Genomic DNA, 17,482 nt, shown 5'->3' on the forward strand with positions numbered 1-17,482 from the left:
GAGAAGCAAACTAATGCATGTGGTTAGCAAGAAGCAGGTCATTATATCCATACAGTTCTACTCACTGAGAAATCCAAAGTTTCTACTGAATTCCAGGTGTCAATAGCCAGGCAGGCCAACTTAAGGAAAGCACATCTAATAAAATTGCCTCTGAATAAGTGCTGCAGAAATGAAGCCTATGCCACTACTTATCATTTTAAAACAATTTCTAAATGTCTGTGTCAATTAAACACGAAAAACAAGCCTTTTGAATTCTTTAATTCCCAGGGTAGCAACCACAAGCTTTATTATTTCTTTCTGTTTTTTCCTCTTTTGAGCCAAGAATTTGAGCTAGAACACAGTCTTGTTTCAGAAATACGCACAATTTTCTCACTGCACGTTTGTGGTGAAATATCTCCCTCATACACCATAAAAACCCAGCCAAGAGTTTAACAGTCCAAAGCAAAGTCTCCATGTGACAGTAAAGAAGCTGGTGTAAATAGAGGAGAATACACAGACATGAGTGAGCACTCACACTTCTGGTCTGTGTTGGCCAATGTGACTCACACAACACACAGCGGCTCTTTATCCTTATATTTAAATCAAACAACAATAGAAGCCTCAGTTCTTGAACTGTACTTGTCACACCTTAGGGACTCAGCAGCCGAGTGTTCTATGGCTTCTGTCTGAGAGTGAGGATTTGTTGAGCTCATCTGTCACTGCAGTTAACTTGATCGGACAACTTTGCAATAACAGCCACTTTCAAGCCTTTTTTTTTTTTCCACTCAAAGTAACTTTAAACTTTTAAAAGTTTAGAGTTCATGTGGTGGTTTGAAAGGAAATGCCTTCCAAAAGGAGCGGCACTACTAGGAGGTGTGTGTGTCTTTGTTGCAGTAGATGTGGCCTTGTTGAAGGAAGTATGTCAGTGTGGGGGTGGGCTTTGAGGTCTCCTGTGCTCAAGCTGTGCTCAGTGTGGTACACAGTTCACTTCCTGTAATCTGCAAATCAAGATGTAGAACCCTCAGCTCCTTCTCCAGCACCGTGTCTGTCAGCACACCACCGTGTTTCCCACCATGAAAATAATGGACTAAACTTCTGAAAGTGTAAGTCACCCCCAATTAAATGTTTTCCTTTATAAGAGTTGCTGTGGTTGTGGTGTCTCTTCACAGCAATAGAAACCCTAACTAAGACAGACCCCTTTCAAAACATGAGCTATCTGCACTTATATTTACTGTACTGCAAATTAAAACTGAGAAAATTTAAAATCTCAACAAGCACTCCATTAGCTTTCAAGACACTGGCATCCTCACACATTGAACCTCTGGAAAGCTCTTGTCATGAGTCAGGGAGCCAGCATCTTAGATGTCTTGGCATCTCCTGGGATCCCGGTCCTCATTTTGAGAATGCTTATCCAGACTATCCTCTGTCACTATTACTTCCCCGGCTCCCATTTACTTCTAAATACATATAGTGCTTGTTTTGGTCAAAGATTCTGCAAGAGTTTTAGTGTTTGACAAAGTAAAATGAAACAACCTTGTTATTTATCCAAGCCAAACTCTTCTGAAAAGAAATGAAAGGGAAGGTCTATTTAGCAAACACTTCTGCTGGAAATAAAACCCAGTGAGTTCTGAGGAACACACGGCAGCTTGACGATTGTTGTGTGGCCTCCGTAGGTTTTACTAAACTAGTATGGAAAATGCATCTAGGCCTCAGAAAACAATCTGATATTCACATGTAGTACCCTCTCAACAGTGTTTGTGTTACCATGGAGTCAGCATGATAGAAAGGAACTCTAAAAGGACTAGTATGTGAACAGATGGTGCGTACCAAAGCCATGGAGGTTCTCAAGACTGACAAGACACAATGAAGATATTGCACAATGGCTGACTTAAGGTTCTGTTCTTACAGCCTTGTATAACATGTCCCTAAAAGCATGAAAACAATGCACAATGCCACACTGAATTCTGACTTTTCATAATGAATCCTTTCTCTGTTGATATACTCTTCCTTCAAGAAACAATCATTGGATAACACTGAGCTTCCCACTTTGCTTACTTTTTTTCCATATTATTTGTATAATCATCTATATTTCGAAAACATCAGCTATTGCTATTTTTTTATTGTGATTTAACTTTTAACATGCAGGTCTTTTGCATATGTATAATTGTTCCAATTTGTGTTTTTGTGGGATTTCTGTCTGTGTAAATATGTGTCTCTGCATCTATATGCTTTTTCTTTGGCTTGTTTTCTTCTGTCTGTTGTTTGTTTGTTTTGTCCTACTCTGTTTTGTTTGTTTCTCTTTTATCTTATTTTATTATCATTTTCTAAATGTCTGTTTTCTAGTGAGAGAGAGAGAAAGAAGGGGGAGGGCTATGGATTCGAGTGGGAGGCGAGGTGGGGAGAATATGGGAGACATTGGGGGAGGGGAAACCATAATCAGAACAGACTGTGTGAAAAAAAAATCTAGTTTCAGTTTTAAAATGCGGAGTTGTGGAACCCTGCCCCAATGAATACATCTACAGTAAGAACTCCCACACTTAGCGAGCGCTCAAGAATCACTGATGAAGAGGGAGCAGAGAGATTGTAAGAGCCAGAGGACCAGCTTACTGTGCAATTGTGTCTCCTAGGAATGTCAGAAGCTGCACCCATAAAGTGTGACTTCCCTCTGCTTGCAAATGTCAGCAGTCCTAGTGACAGTGTATCTTCTTAAGGAGGTTCATGTTCCATGGTTCTTTTGGTTTTTGTGAGTGGTACTCCTAATGTTTTCTAAGCGTAGAAGCAGTGTGATGTTCAGTGTGGGTGTACTTCAGGGTCATATGCCTTAAGGGTTGTAATGGGGAAGACTTCTCTGGCAATCACCATCCTTGGTATCCACAGCAGTGTGAAATCGGCCAACTGTCTCCCATTGGCTTCCTAGCGGGTATAAAAGGGACAGGTCTCCCAAAAATCAAATGATACTAAGTAATTCAAGTCTATGGACTGTTTAGGGATGAAAATGAAGTCAGAATTGGTGAAGAAGATGAGAACGAACATTCTGGGAAAAATTGTTCTGAAGAAAAAGGATAAGCGCAGAGTTAGGCAGAATTCTTCCGGTCCAGTTTCTCCTTTGGCTGTCCTTACATGCACTTCTTGACGTCGATACACAGCTGGCTTTGGTTTGAGTTTGTTGGCTTTTGACATTGTAGCCAAGCAAAGTGGATGGTGGTTTCATTGCTCCTTAAGCTTCCAATCTGATGGTTCTTTGGGGTCTTTAGGTGATACCACTATCATGATAGACCACAATAGCATTTTCTGCCAGCTTTGGATCAGTGCCTGAAATGCTTGTTCCTATAGCTAAAGGAAAGTAAAAGAATTAAGTCTATACTAGTTTGTAGGTAAATGTTTGTGTAGTGGGTAGCCATTCCAGCCTTGGCCTGGAAGTTCCAACCCCCATTGAGGCTTCAGTAATGGTCACGCCTACAAGGCAGGGTTGAGAGAGGATGCTGAAGACCCAGGATCCAAATGAGAGGGATCTCTTTGGTGCCTAGACCCTGGACGCTGGAGGTAGACCAAGCAGAGTTCTCCAGAGAACACTGCCAGACTCTGCCATACCTTTGCCAGAACCTACAACCTACCTATCCCTTCATTTGTAAGTTACCCCACAAAATAAACCTCCCTTTTAACTACGTGGAGTGGCATTAATAATTTCACCAATATCTTTGGATAGTATTTCTGAATGAACACAGAGATGAAGAGTCAGATGCATATAAAAACAGAAAAGAAAGGAGACGTAGATAAAATATACAGAGAAGCAGACTGGGTTTCTAATTATGACTGTCTCAAATACACTGAGATTGGGATGGTTACATGATGAACTCAACCTCCAGTGCTATTTAGAAGAGATTGTTGTGTATCATTGTTGTGTTTCCTCATACAGAGGATTGCCTGAGGCATTTAAAAAGTAAAAGCCTTTATTCCTTGAGTTTTGATCTTATTGAGATGAGAAGAAAGTAACAGAATAGAGATGGAAACACCATCATTAATGAAAATAAAGCTAATATTAGAGGCTGTGGTTTGTATCTACTGAGCACATGAATTTACCTTAGATTTAGACAGATTTACCTACTCAGTCATATGGAAGTTTGGACAATGTAACTTAGTATCTGTGGGCCTGCCTCCTTTCATTCTTGGCAGAGAGCAGAGCAAGAGTATTTCCAAAATGGGCAGGTGGTTCTATGAGAAAGGTAAGAGGCAGATATGCTATGCAAATCCAGCTGGTTATTATAAACCTATCAATCTAAATAATTCAACCTTTTCAGAAGAAAAATAGATGAACTAGCTTTACAATACCCATCCATCTCTGTGGATGAATATGTCATGAAGGAATAGAAAGAAGTTATAAATATGCTCTCTGCTTTTCCTGAGTCCTCCAGTCTATAGTTCAACCTAAACAATCACTCTGCAGTCTGTTCTTAGTGGACACTTTTGGTACCATGCCCTTGACCTCCCCACTTCCACTCATTCTCTTACAACAGATTTTTGGCTCATCTGGATAAATACTGAGATTGGTAATGGAAGAATGACCAAGAAACTAACATTTATAAAGGCATTATTTTGTAATAAGTGTTTACTGGATCTAGAAAGAGAACTTCAATGATGTTAAGACATATACCATATTTCAGGGATTCTAAGAAAGACACTTTATTACATTTTTAACATCCGTCTATTGTGATAGGCTTAAGACTGTTAGGTAACATGAGCTATTTGGCTGATTTTTTTTTTTAACCCTGTCCTTTGCAGTACATAAAATAATGATGGCTTCTTCTAGTCCATGACATCTTAGATGCAGTAAGTAGCTAAGTAATAATAGTCTAGAATTTTTCACCTGGGTTGTATGATGCCAAACTTTGTTATTATTTTATCTACAATAATGTTTACCTACAATATCAAAGTAATTAAGATGATGTTTTCTGTTCTAGGGAAATTATTTTCGCCTTTCCTCATCATCATTTCATATATTGGCATGCAAGTAAGGATTTGTCACACTTAACCACATCTGTGCAGAATTATGCTCCTTGGGAACCAGATGCTTTTTCCCCTTCATGGACTGAGGACATTTGAATGAGTTCTGTGAAGTGGGCTGATGAAATGGGTTTATTATCGCAAGTTGGACCAGTGAGGAGTGACTGTTTCAGCAGCTGGACCTTGTGAGAAAAACAAGCTGGGGCCACTCACATTTCCTAATGTAAACACTGCAAGTGGCTGTGTGGGGGAAAAGCTTGGGAACTTTTTTTTATTACCCAAGACTCTGCCTTGTTGAAATTGAGAAATGTGGGAAATAACTAAAGGGATATTTTTGCTTAATAGTTGTTTTATTCAAGCAATGCCTTTTGGGAGTATTTTAAGCTCAATAAATCTTAAGTGCCTATTTTGTGTCAAGTATAAACTAGATACTTCAAAGAATAAGGTGTGCTACTTGCTATTGGGAGTCCCATGTGAAAGAAAAACACATTACTGAATGCACAGGAGAGTCAAAGAAGATCAGAGGAGAGAGAGAGAGAGAGAGAGAGAGAGAGAGAGAGAGAGAGAGAGAGGTGAAGAAGGATGGAATCACATAGGCACAGCAATCATGAAAGGCTTTATGGAAGTAAGAACAAAGGTTTGAAAACTTGGGGATTATTTTTTTCAATTGGAAAGAGGATTGAAATCTCTGGGTCCTTAAAATTCATATCTCTAGCTAATTTGAGTTACACTTATATATAAAGCAATTTTAAAAGGTAGATGCTGTACTTGTAAAGATCTTTTAGAAGTTAAATAGTCAAAACCCAACAGAGAACAAAGAAAAGCATTAAATAAAGGTTTTTAAGACAATCAGAAACTCAGAATTTAAACTATGGAGTAAAATGAGTGCTCTATCTCAAAGGACATGTCCTAATTCCACAAAGCTTAATTTTTAATCTTCCTCACCCATATATAATGGAGAGTCTAATAGAAGGTTGCCTTCGGTAAGCTCACAACTTATAAAAGGTATATAGGGAGCTGAAAAAAACAGAATAAATAAGAGCCATGCATGCGCAACCTTCAGCCATATTTCATATTTTATACTAAGGTTAACCTAAACCTTGGAGATTCACTCCACTTTATATTTGTAACACTTGAAATACAAATTAACTTGGAGAAAATCAATAAGCAGCTTACAAACATCTATTTTCAAGTTCAATATCATTCTTTGTGGCCACTAAGAGTAGGATATCCAATAATGAGGATCATCCCTGGGAAATGTTATTTCTCCTTCTCCTAGTAGGCATTAGCTGCTTATCGTTCTTTGTCTAGGGGTACAACTGCTCAGAAATTTTCCCCTTTCGTATTAACATGTCATTTAATATGTCCATTGTTCTGATGTTGTTTATGCAACCATTTCTAGCCCAAGGCAGAGGAGTCAGCCTTGATATCATGTACATACCAACAACATAATTGGACTCAGCATGTTGTATGTATATATGTATATGTACATATACATATACCTGCCAGTGGCCATGTCAGAGGAGCAACAGATGGCAATTGAAGTTCAAGGTGTCAACAACCCACCAAGGGGCAACTCCCTAGTGGGTGAATCTCAAATAGTCAAGGCTCCAAGACCACAGACCCTGGAATGTCTTTTTGCTTCTGCTGTGTCTTTACACGTTTGCTGCCACTATCTTTCTCTGGAATCTGGCATGGTGTGACTGGGTGTTGGAGAGATCCCCACTGCCTATAACAGAAACATCCCAACCTACTGGGCATTTTTACCTGTGGATTATTAAGATGATTTCTTCTTAAGCTGTACTGTCTAATTGATAATCATAATAATGTTAGTTTAAATAGAGTTTTGATGATAAAATAAAACAAGATGTGTCACACAGCTGGAACCCATGAGTTTCTATTGAGGAGCCATATAGACTGTGGCTTAGGTTAACGAATAAGAAAAACAACTGAGTTCTAGTAGCCCAACTAGCTTGAATTCTTTTAACTTGAATGTCAGGAGATGTGTTCACAGGTTTCACAGTGCATCACAGCTGAAACAAAGCTTTGAAAATAACTTAAAGTTAAACTAAGATGTTTTTGTCAAACAACTTCGAGGTGAAAAACCTAAGAAGACCATCTAAAGTTGTATCATTAGCTGACACACTTTCCTTGCTAGGATTGGTTGATGACCAAAGGTGGTGACTAATTTCTTATACCCATTTCTGCCCTCAATCTCCTGATATAAAAACTATGGATGAGTAGGTGTGCACCCTAGAGGTTTAAAGTAGAGCTGACTGATTGTTTTTCGTATTTAAAAATTTAGGTTATGATTTCTTTAAGACCTCTTGTAAGATTACCGTTCAAGATAAGTAATAAAATGATTGGTCTTTTCTTTATAACTGCAAAATGCAGCCTGCCAGTAAAAGAAGTGCTTGCTTACACTGTTAATCTGTAACAAATTGCTTTGGTATGAATGTACATGGGTTCTTAGGACAATTTGTTTTTCAACTGTAATACACAAAATGTTTAATCATGTAAGGAATATGGAAAACATGCTATTTTCTACTTGTATTTGTTGTAATCATTCACTTGAAAAACAGAATGTAACCACATTTTTATTCTTATATTGCCTGAAAGATTTTTCTGGGATGTATAAGCTGTAAAGGAAAGACTAAAGATAGTGTTAAAATGAGTTAGGAGGAAAACTTCAAGAATGAAAGACCTAGAAGGAAAATACCAAGAATGAAAGACTTAGAAGGAAAATATCAAGAATGAGAGAATAAGGAAGAACAAACATCAAGTTAGAAGGAAAACATCAAGATTGAGAGAAGGAAATCACCAGGAAAATAAAGAATAGAGAATGCAAAAGAAGAATAAAGAAAAGATCTGAAGGAGACCATCAAGAGAGTGTGAGTGTCTTTTCCCTAACCCCTCAGGTAAAAAATGTCTAGTACCTGCTGACTCTGTAGACTCCCTTTGAGCCCTGCACTGCTGGAGGCTGGTCCCCAGGCAGTGATATGCACTCACATCTGTCGGGGGTGGGGAGGTGGGGGAAAACAATAATAAAGAAAATGAGCCTATCAGCTTGAGAGCGGGGAGGCATGGGAGGGATTTAAGGGAGGGTAGCATGGAGGGATTTGATGAAGAAAAGGAAGGGGTGAGTAATATTATTCTATTTCAATTAAAAACATCAAGAAAACAATAAGACACCCCTTAGAAACTGGGACTGTTTAAGGATATGTGTGTATGTTGTGGTAGCACTATAAATTGATGGTTACTCAGAGTGAGTTCCTCTTTTTTTAAAATCGAAAGTCTCTAAGGACAAAGAACCTACCTGACCTTGTAGTTTTCTAAAGTTAAGAGACTGATTGACTATTTAAGCCAAAGAACTTTCCAGTTCAAAATGTTACATGCTCAGCTTTTTTTCTGCTTCAAAATAATTTATTCTAGTATGCTAAATGCTGAGCTTGTCAAAAGTACTGTTGACTTCAAAATGCATTGAGCTTAGAGCTGTAGCCTCTGAGAACACGCTTGCTATACAGAAAGCAACTTGGACATTGTGTGGTGGAAAGTTTCCCTCAATGGTCTTAAGTCTCTGCATATCCTTTGCAGTTACATCGCTTCTAGCCTTCTCCTCAGTCTTTCCAAAACACCCTACTCACTGGAGCTTTAATCTTAGTCCTCATCCTGCTGCCTGGAGTGTGCTCAGGCCAAACAGGCACGTGGCTGGCTCCCTGGCTCTAGTCAGGCTCCGGCTTAAACATCCCTTGCCTTATAAACAATTCACTCTGGAATATTCTGATACTTTTGTTGAGTACCTATTTGTCTCTCCCCAAACTCCCATTTTCCTGAATTAAATATCAGCAAGTATCATAGTATAATCTGGTGCTGTATGGTGTATTTGTTTACTATTATATGTCTCCTCACTATAGGTTTCATGAGATCAAAACTTTTGTTATTTCTAGAAAGAGGCAAGATTAACTCTAGACTTGATCTTAGAACCTGACCTTAGAAACCTGTTCAATTTCAATGAGTATTTCTTTGTTCATTCTGAATATCAGTTCTTTACATCTTATCATGTCATAGTGCATGGGGATAATAATTGCATCTATCTTATGAGTTTGCTGCAAAATTGAGTAAGCCGATATTTCAAAACTTCTTGGAAAGATACTTGCATTTTCATTTTCGAACTTCCATCATTTTTACTATAAATCAGTTACTCTCATTTTTAATTTCTGGCATATAGCAATGTTCATTGTTTCTTACAGTAATTTTCCTGGTACAGGTTGTTTTGCCTTTATTTGGCACAAAAGTGTGGGGCCACAAAAAGGTTGTGCAAGCTGCATTCACACAAACAGGGTTTAATGATTCCGGGGGGAAGTGTGGTGGGTTTTTTTTTTTTTTTTCATGAAATTTTCGTTTTTCCCACAAATATTAAAATATCTTTTGCTCAAGATAAATGACTAAGAAGTGAAGAAAAACTAAAACCTATTTTGTACACTGTAGTTTTAAACATGAACATTCAGAATGGAAGTATCTTAGTTTTGGTAGAAAGCACTTACAGCAGAGAGAATGGTGTTTGCCCTCTTCCTGCATCCCTTGGAACCCAGTGCCTTCTCTGTGGTGCAGCTGATAGAGACACTTCTGAATGTGGACCAGCACCTAACAGGACTTCTCTGTTTTTTCAGGGCCATGAGATACCTCTGAAGTTACTTTATGTGCAGCATTTTATTGTAGCTCCCTCCTGTGGGTCATCGTCATCCTTCCTGTCACAGCTGCTTTCCTCATTGATGTTGGGACTCCTACCTCCTCTAAGCCACCCTGGCTGCACCTAAGTCTGTCTGTGGTGGCTGTCTTTGCATTCCAAGGCCCAGCTGTTTCGTCTGCAACTGCATTGACATTTGATGGAGTTTCCATGTCTTTTGTCATTTTTTATGTATTGTCCGCATTTCCTTTGTGAATGACAAATTATTATACTTGATGATATCCTTTTCTAAAATACCCTGTAGTCTTACCACTAGGCCCATAGGGAGGCACCACAAACCCATGGCAGTGTGTGTGTGTGTGTGTGTGTGTGTGTGTGTGTACGAAACAACCAATGTTCAATATTTTTACCAATTGCAGGCATGATCTGTAAGAAGTACTAGGATTAGTCACTGAAAACATTGCTCATTTGTGACATACACTGTGTCTGTGAACTGACGTCAGTGGCCACGTTGATATTTCATGCAGTTTCCCACTTCTCACATATCACAACAACTGAATTTGAGCCACGTCGGGCATTGGCATTAGTTAACTAGTCTAACTGATGTCTGTGCGTGGTGGTATTTGCATGTTGGAATCAGAGTAATGCAAAATGAAAACTGTTCATAAATCATATTCCTATTAGTTGTTGGCCCTTCTGTAAATTTAAAGCAGATCTCTGTGCTACATCCATCTCACCCCTCACCCAGATGCTGCATTTGTCTTTGTGGCAACAGAATTGCAATAGACGTTTTCCAGAGTCCCTGTTCTTTTGCCTTTAATATATTTGGTAAAGAAAGACCAGTCTTATAGAGGGTCCAACTTTCTGTTGGAACAGTTCTGGTGCTCCATGATGCTTGGTGGTCCACAGCTGGAATTTATGAAATGTTTATCAGCTATCAGGGAGTTGAATTTGATATTGCTTCTTCATGCTTTAAAGCACTATTGCTGAAGTTTTTAAATTTCTTTATTTAACACAGATCTCCATGAAGAAGTGTTTTTTTTTTCTTTTTTTACATATCTGAAATTTCAAAACCACAAATATGCCATATATCTTTCCATAGGTTGTGACCCTTTAGGAGGTCACAAACCATGTACTGGGTAAGATGCTTCCATCATCCACAAACCATTTGTTATTTGCCTTGGCTTTGGTCAGTATCATTCCTCTGAGGATGTATATTTTAATGTGATTCCAGGTTGTAATTTCAGTTCTCACTAGATATATTGAAAAACTTTGACATAATAAAAATAAAAGCCCTGGTAGTTAAAAGGATTTTCACAAATATCACCCAAGCTAATCTGGGAACACACAGTCCTTATTATATAGTGATGTAAAAAGAACATGTGGCTTTTACATTTAGGATACAGCAGTGTTATGTTTTCATTCAAATGTACTCAGTAAGTATACTGTCAGGCGCTGTTTGGTTCTGAGGTTGGAACTGCAGGACTGGGTCTTGGAACCTTCCAAGTTTTTGGCCCAACAAATTAGAGCGATAGAGCAGCCATCAGCAGTGGTGGAGGAAGCTGTAGAAAAGATGGAAGAAAAGGATGAAAATGGCTGACGAAGGATTAGAGGCTTTAATAATCTGTGCTGTGAAAAACTGGGTACTCACACGTAACAAATGCAATCAGACCATATGCAAAGTCTTATGCCATATACAAAATTAAAGAATCAATATAAAACAAGAAATAACAAAACTTCTAGAAGGAAACCTGGGGGAAAATGTTAAATTTAGTCAGAGGAATTAGTGATCTTTTGAATATGGCATCAGAAACAACAAAAGCAAATTGTGTAAGTTGCTATGGATCTGATTAAAAAGCCTCTGTGTAGCAAAAGGACAATCAACGGAATAAAAAGGCAAGCTCAGTGTGAGAGAAAGTATTTGCAAACCTGTGTCCTGTAAGCGGTTTATATCCAAAATAATATGAGACACATGCATGCCAATAGCAAAGAAACAAATGAGGAATTCAAAAATGACCAAAGCACCCAAGTGGGCTGTAGATGTAACCATCTTGTTAAATAAGAAACACAGATCCAATTGCAGAGTTAAAAGCCATGAGGTCAGACAGAGCAAGAGCTGAAAAACCTTACCCTTTACTGCTTCTGCTGTCTTTCCTCTCTGCAAGAGACCTACTTCTGTGAGTCCTGTCTATTTATAGACTTTCTGTTCTGCTTTCTCATTGGCTGTAAACCCAGCCACATGACCTCCTTGTCACTGCCTGTCTGTACAGACCTCCAGGTCTTCTATGGTTGGTATTGAGATTAAAGGCGTGTGTCGCTGGCTGTATCCTTGAACACATAGAGATCTGCCTAGCTCTGCCTCCCAAGTGCTGGGATTAAAGGTGTGCACCACCACAGCCCAGCTTCTGCTATGACCCCCAAGGCAACTTTATTAATATACAAATAAAATCACATTTTACAAATATAGTATCACCACATTTCCCCTTTTCTATTTTAATAAAAGAAAAAAAGGAAAAAAAGTTATAACTAAAATGTCTAGTCCATTTGTATTTGACAAATTCAGAGAAAATAATTCCATTATCTATCCTATTTTGGTAAGTCCAAAGTGTACCTGATTCACTTTCTATCCTAACTTATATTACTAACAGAACTGTCTTATAACGTCTTTCAAATTTATACGCTTACAGCAATTAGTGAGTTTTTCTGAAATCCTTAACAAAGAAATTATAACTATAACTAACTGATCTTCAACTCCCTCAGAGACCCAAGAAGGAAATAATACTACCTAATAAAAAATAAAGACAGGAAGTGCATGCAAACAGCTTTCAAAAAAAAAAAATGTGAGTTGAAAGAGACAGCCAGCCCCCTGGACAGTCACCTGAGGTTTCTCCACAGTGTTGGGGCATCATCTTCAGCCTATAGGCTTAGCGTATCTGACAGACTCTTTTGTGAACTAGGATGTATACAAGGCCAACAGTTTGATCTCACATTTGGTGAGAGCAGTCCATGTACCAGAAACACCTGAATTCCATTAGTGTCATGTCATGGTGGTCATTTTCCCAAAGAATACACGCAAATGACTGCCTCAGATACTAGCAAAGTCTCAGTGTAACGATGTAGAGTGAAAGAGGGTGAGAGAAGGAACAAACTAGTAGTTACAATTTGGGAATACCCATTTCTTAGACATCTAGTAAATTATCCTGAAATGTAGAAAGACACTCAAAGCAAAGGAATATGAACGATACATATTTATTATTTCTTAGGAACACACGGAAGATAAAACGTGATGAGAAAAATAAATGATTCTGGGAATCAAAAGCCACAGTTGATAGCAGACCTAGGAAGCCTTCAGTAATGCTGGCAGGTGGAGCTCACTTGAAGTGGAAGAGCTAGGAGGGATTAGCAGATAAGTGTTTGAGCATCAGTAAGGGTTTCTTCTCTCTGTCATGCACTGGCTCCTATGGAGAAACAAATAACTCTGTTAGGCAAGCCTGACTTCTCGTCATGAAATGAGCCCTCTGAGCAGAATACAGGCCAGTATTTCCTCTATTACACATGTCTGATCCCAGGCCTACATGAGTCCAGGAAAACTATGTATGTAGCTAAACCCAAAACCATAAACTTACTCAAAACTGTAAGAGTTTTTGTGATTTTTTTTTAAAATGTAGGTTCATTGTGGGTTCTTGAACATAAACTTTGTGGATGACAAGGTCATGTGGCAAGGTTGAAAGGCTGGACACACATGTAAATTGAGATGTTTTTCTATTAGACCTAAATTTTAATCTTGTTTTGAAAGTTTCGCTTCAGCCAAAGTCAAAATCATGCCTCATGGCAAAACACAGAGAGATCTATTAAAGAATGAAGGAGATTAAGCATTCTTACAATCACCAATATCAAATGACAGTGCTCTCTGGAGAACTACCAACTTCATCCTGGGGCGGGAAGAAGTAATTTGGCAATAAAAACACTAGGAAGAAACAAAAGTGCTTATGAGTTACAGATGTCACTGTTACATAACCAGACAAAACAAAACAGTCAAGTTGATTTCAGTCTGACACAATGTAAACATTCCATCAGTTAGTGAGTTTTGAATTAACATGCATATGTCAAGAGTGTTCCTGCAGGAGGCCAAGTGCATACTAGAACTGTAAGAGAGGAAGGAATGCGACCTTCACTCATAGCAGTCCCACCCACAGCAAAGACTAAGAGTAAACACAAGAAATTGGAGGGTGGAAAGGGAAAACTGTAAAATCCTATTAAAACACATATTTGACCACACATGAATGCAAAAGTGCAAGTGTACACACACACACACACACACACACACACACACACACACGCACATACACACACACATACACACACACACACCACACATACACACACACATACACACACACACACACACACACACACACACACACACACACACCTCTGAACTAAGGGAAATGTATACCTGATCCCTAGACGTGATATTGCAGATATCAACTTTGCCTATACTAATCCATAAAAATAGTACGCCAATACATACAAATGAGTTTGCTCTCTTTGGATGTAGACAAGCTGATTCTAAAGGCCACATGGCAACATGAACATTTGAGAAGTGATGTAAGGATTTAAAATGAAGTTACAAGAAAAGCATCACCACACCCAGATGCCAAAGCATGTAAAGGCAGGAGCTTTTTAAATCTCAATGGTAGCTGTTGAAGAAGCAGGCATCATCTGGGAGAAACACATCTAGGAACTAAGTTCTCACAGAAAGGAAATCCACACTGAAGGGAGTGTTGAAAACCAAAGTAAGGGGAAGGAAGTGAGGGGGATGAATGAAGCTGGGCAAAGTGGTAGAAAGTTCCAGCAAAGGTGAAGCCAAACTTCCTCTGCCTCCTTGTAGCAAAGGACACTGCAAATGGATCAGACACTGGAACTTAGGAAGTGAGTTTTGGAACTAGAAAATGCTATGTGAGCAAGACAGGGATTAAAGCCAAATGAATTAATTATTCTAAACATAAGGTTTCCTTTGTTATAAGCAAAATTAAATAAAACTGGCAAGTACATAGTGGACTACTTAAAGTACATTACTTAGGGATATGTTTGTTCTTATTAATATAAATATCTATTACAGAGACGTGTCCAATAATCAATAGGAAAAATTTCAAGGAAACAATGACTGCAAACACATGGAACGAAACCCGACATTTTTCAGAAAGAATTCAGACTCAAGCAATGAGTTCACAAATGTCAATTAGCAGCCTCGAAGAGCTGCAGGTTAGATGTACAGTTTCATCACAAGGGTGCTGGGAAACAGGCAGTTTTATAGGCCAGTAGAGGGAGGTTGAGCTAGACTGGGCTCTTTGGAAGTGGTTGGGAAATCTTTACTAAAATCTAAAACATCTGTGGATGCTCTGACTGGAAAAACCTATTTTTGAGGTTAGTCTATAGCTACAGATGCATGTGTGCACAAATAAATTAGTGCGTGAATATTCACCAAAGTCTGGAACAAACCACATGTCTATGATAGCAAGGTTGCTAAGGCACAAAATACCTGTAGTAAAATACTACGTCCCTATGTCTTGTGCTGAGAAAATGAAAAGCAAGTCAATTAAAACCTGAAAAGAGCTCCCATGTGTTATAGAATTTACTTGTGCACACAAAAACCATATCTGGGAAAATATATTTACAATAAAGTTGACAGAAGTCATTCCTAGGGATGGAAACCCAACAATTGAGGGCTATGGGTAGGAAACATTTTACATTATCTTTTGTTTTATTTTTTTTAACAATGTTAATGGTTTGAATCTAAAACACACTCATGTTTTGAATGCTTGTCACCTGACTGATGGCGTGATTAGGGGAGGCTTGGACCCTTCAGGAGATGGGGACTTGCTAGGAGAGCAGATCACCAGGGGTAGGCTTTGAAGGCTATGGCTTGGATCCTGGTTTTGGACAAGCCCTTCTCTTCTGGTCCACCACAATGAGAATATCTTTGCCACATGCTCCTGTCCCCAGGCTGAGCACTCTGTCCTGCCTTCCCTCCATGATGTACAGAAATCACCTGAAACAGAGGCGGAAGACATAGTTTTCCCCCACAGGTTGTTTCTTCCAATTGTTTTCATCACAAAAATGCAAAAGCAACTAACACAGACTCCATGGCCCCTGTACTACTTGAACTTTTTTTTTTTTTTTACTATAAACATGTTTCTCCCAATTAATATAACAATGCACCTATTTGTTGGAACAAATTTTCTTCTTAATTTAAATTTTTTTTATGAATTTCGTAATTTCCTCCCCTTCCCACTACAACTCCTCTCATGTGCCATACCCCTACTCCCTCTCAAATTTATAATCTCTTTATTATTGTTATTACTTATTTTTACAAGGGAAGAGAAAAACCCAGGCATAAGCTCTGGAAGGAGATTTGGCCTCATTGGAGTAATAATGCATTTCTTTGATTGGTACTAGAAGGACAGGTATCAATCTAACTGAAATTATATTACCTGGCATTCTTCTGCAGGAGACTGGTGAAGAGCAACAGGCAGGATGTCTCAGTCCACAGGGGGATTAATGACCGTGTAGTCTAGAGGAAATATACCTACGCCACTCAGACACACAGAGGGCCTCTTTCTGCAGGTGTTATGTCTTAGTGTCTCACAGAGGGTGGGTGTAACCAGGATTGGGCTTGTTCACTGAAAGGGAAATAGAGAGATACTCACAGATAAAAATCAGAATTCCTGGGTTTGTGCCTCAGTTCTGAACTAGCTTCTGGGTTTATAATCTTTGGCAAGATATTTAGACTTTGTTGATATAAAAACTTTTCTTTACAAAATGAGGTTAAATATGAAGCAACTGGACTTCACAGTTTTTGTAAATGAAGTGAAGATACCTTGGGCTTGAGAGGGGATGGGAAAACATTCTGGAGTTGATTCACAAACCCAAGAGTCATTAAACGCAGTCAGGGGATGGGTAAAGACTCGGGGCCTGGGGAACTGATCTGAGTGGAGGTTACAGTGTGGAATGGAGCGAGCTTTTAGAAAGATTGGGAAAACTGAGGACTTCTAGAGAAAAACTGGTGAATATTTGCTTCTGTAATATTTTCAGTAACCTTCAATAAAGTGGATTTTAATACTGACATTTTACAGAAGTCTGAGATTTGGGAGTGACTGCCTGAAATTACTTTAAAAATAATAGGACAAGAACTTATCTTCTCCTAACCATTTTAATTAATTGTTATTAAACCACATCTTCCCATTAACTCATTAAGATCAACTGATGGGTAAAATAGTAAGAAAGAGAGGTTTCCCTCAATATGTTCAGCAGGTTACATTTTGAAAAAAAGACTCTGAATCTTGAGATAAAAAACCCATGTAGAATATGTCATTTTGTACATACGTGTTGCAGACAATTATTTTAAAGTGTGTTACTTTTGTTTGTGTTGCATTTGTTTAACACTGTGAAGCTGTGTTACTGTGTCTGTCTAAAACACCTGATGGTCTAGTTAAGAACCGAATGGCCAATAGCGAGGCAGTAGAAAGGACAGGTGTGGCTGACAGGCAGAGAGAACATATAGAAGGAGAAATCTGGGAGGAAAGGAGCGAGGAGCCAGAGAAGGAGGAGGACTCCAGCGGCCAGACCCCCAGCTACACACCGAGCCATGGTGTAAGAGTAACATTTACAGAAGTAAGACAATGGGAAAAGCCCAGAAATGGGATAAGATAAGTTAAGCAAAGCTGGCTAGAAACTAAGCCAAGCTAAGGCCAGGCATTCATAAATAAAAATAAGCCTCCATGTGTGATTTATTTTGGAGGGGTGGTGCCCCCC

Source organism: Onychomys torridus, chromosome 10 (assembly GCF_903995425.1).
Source record: "Onychomys torridus chromosome 10, mOncTor1.1, whole genome shotgun sequence".
In the NCBI taxonomy this organism is placed as follows: domain Eukaryota; kingdom Metazoa; phylum Chordata; class Mammalia; order Rodentia; family Cricetidae; genus Onychomys; species Onychomys torridus.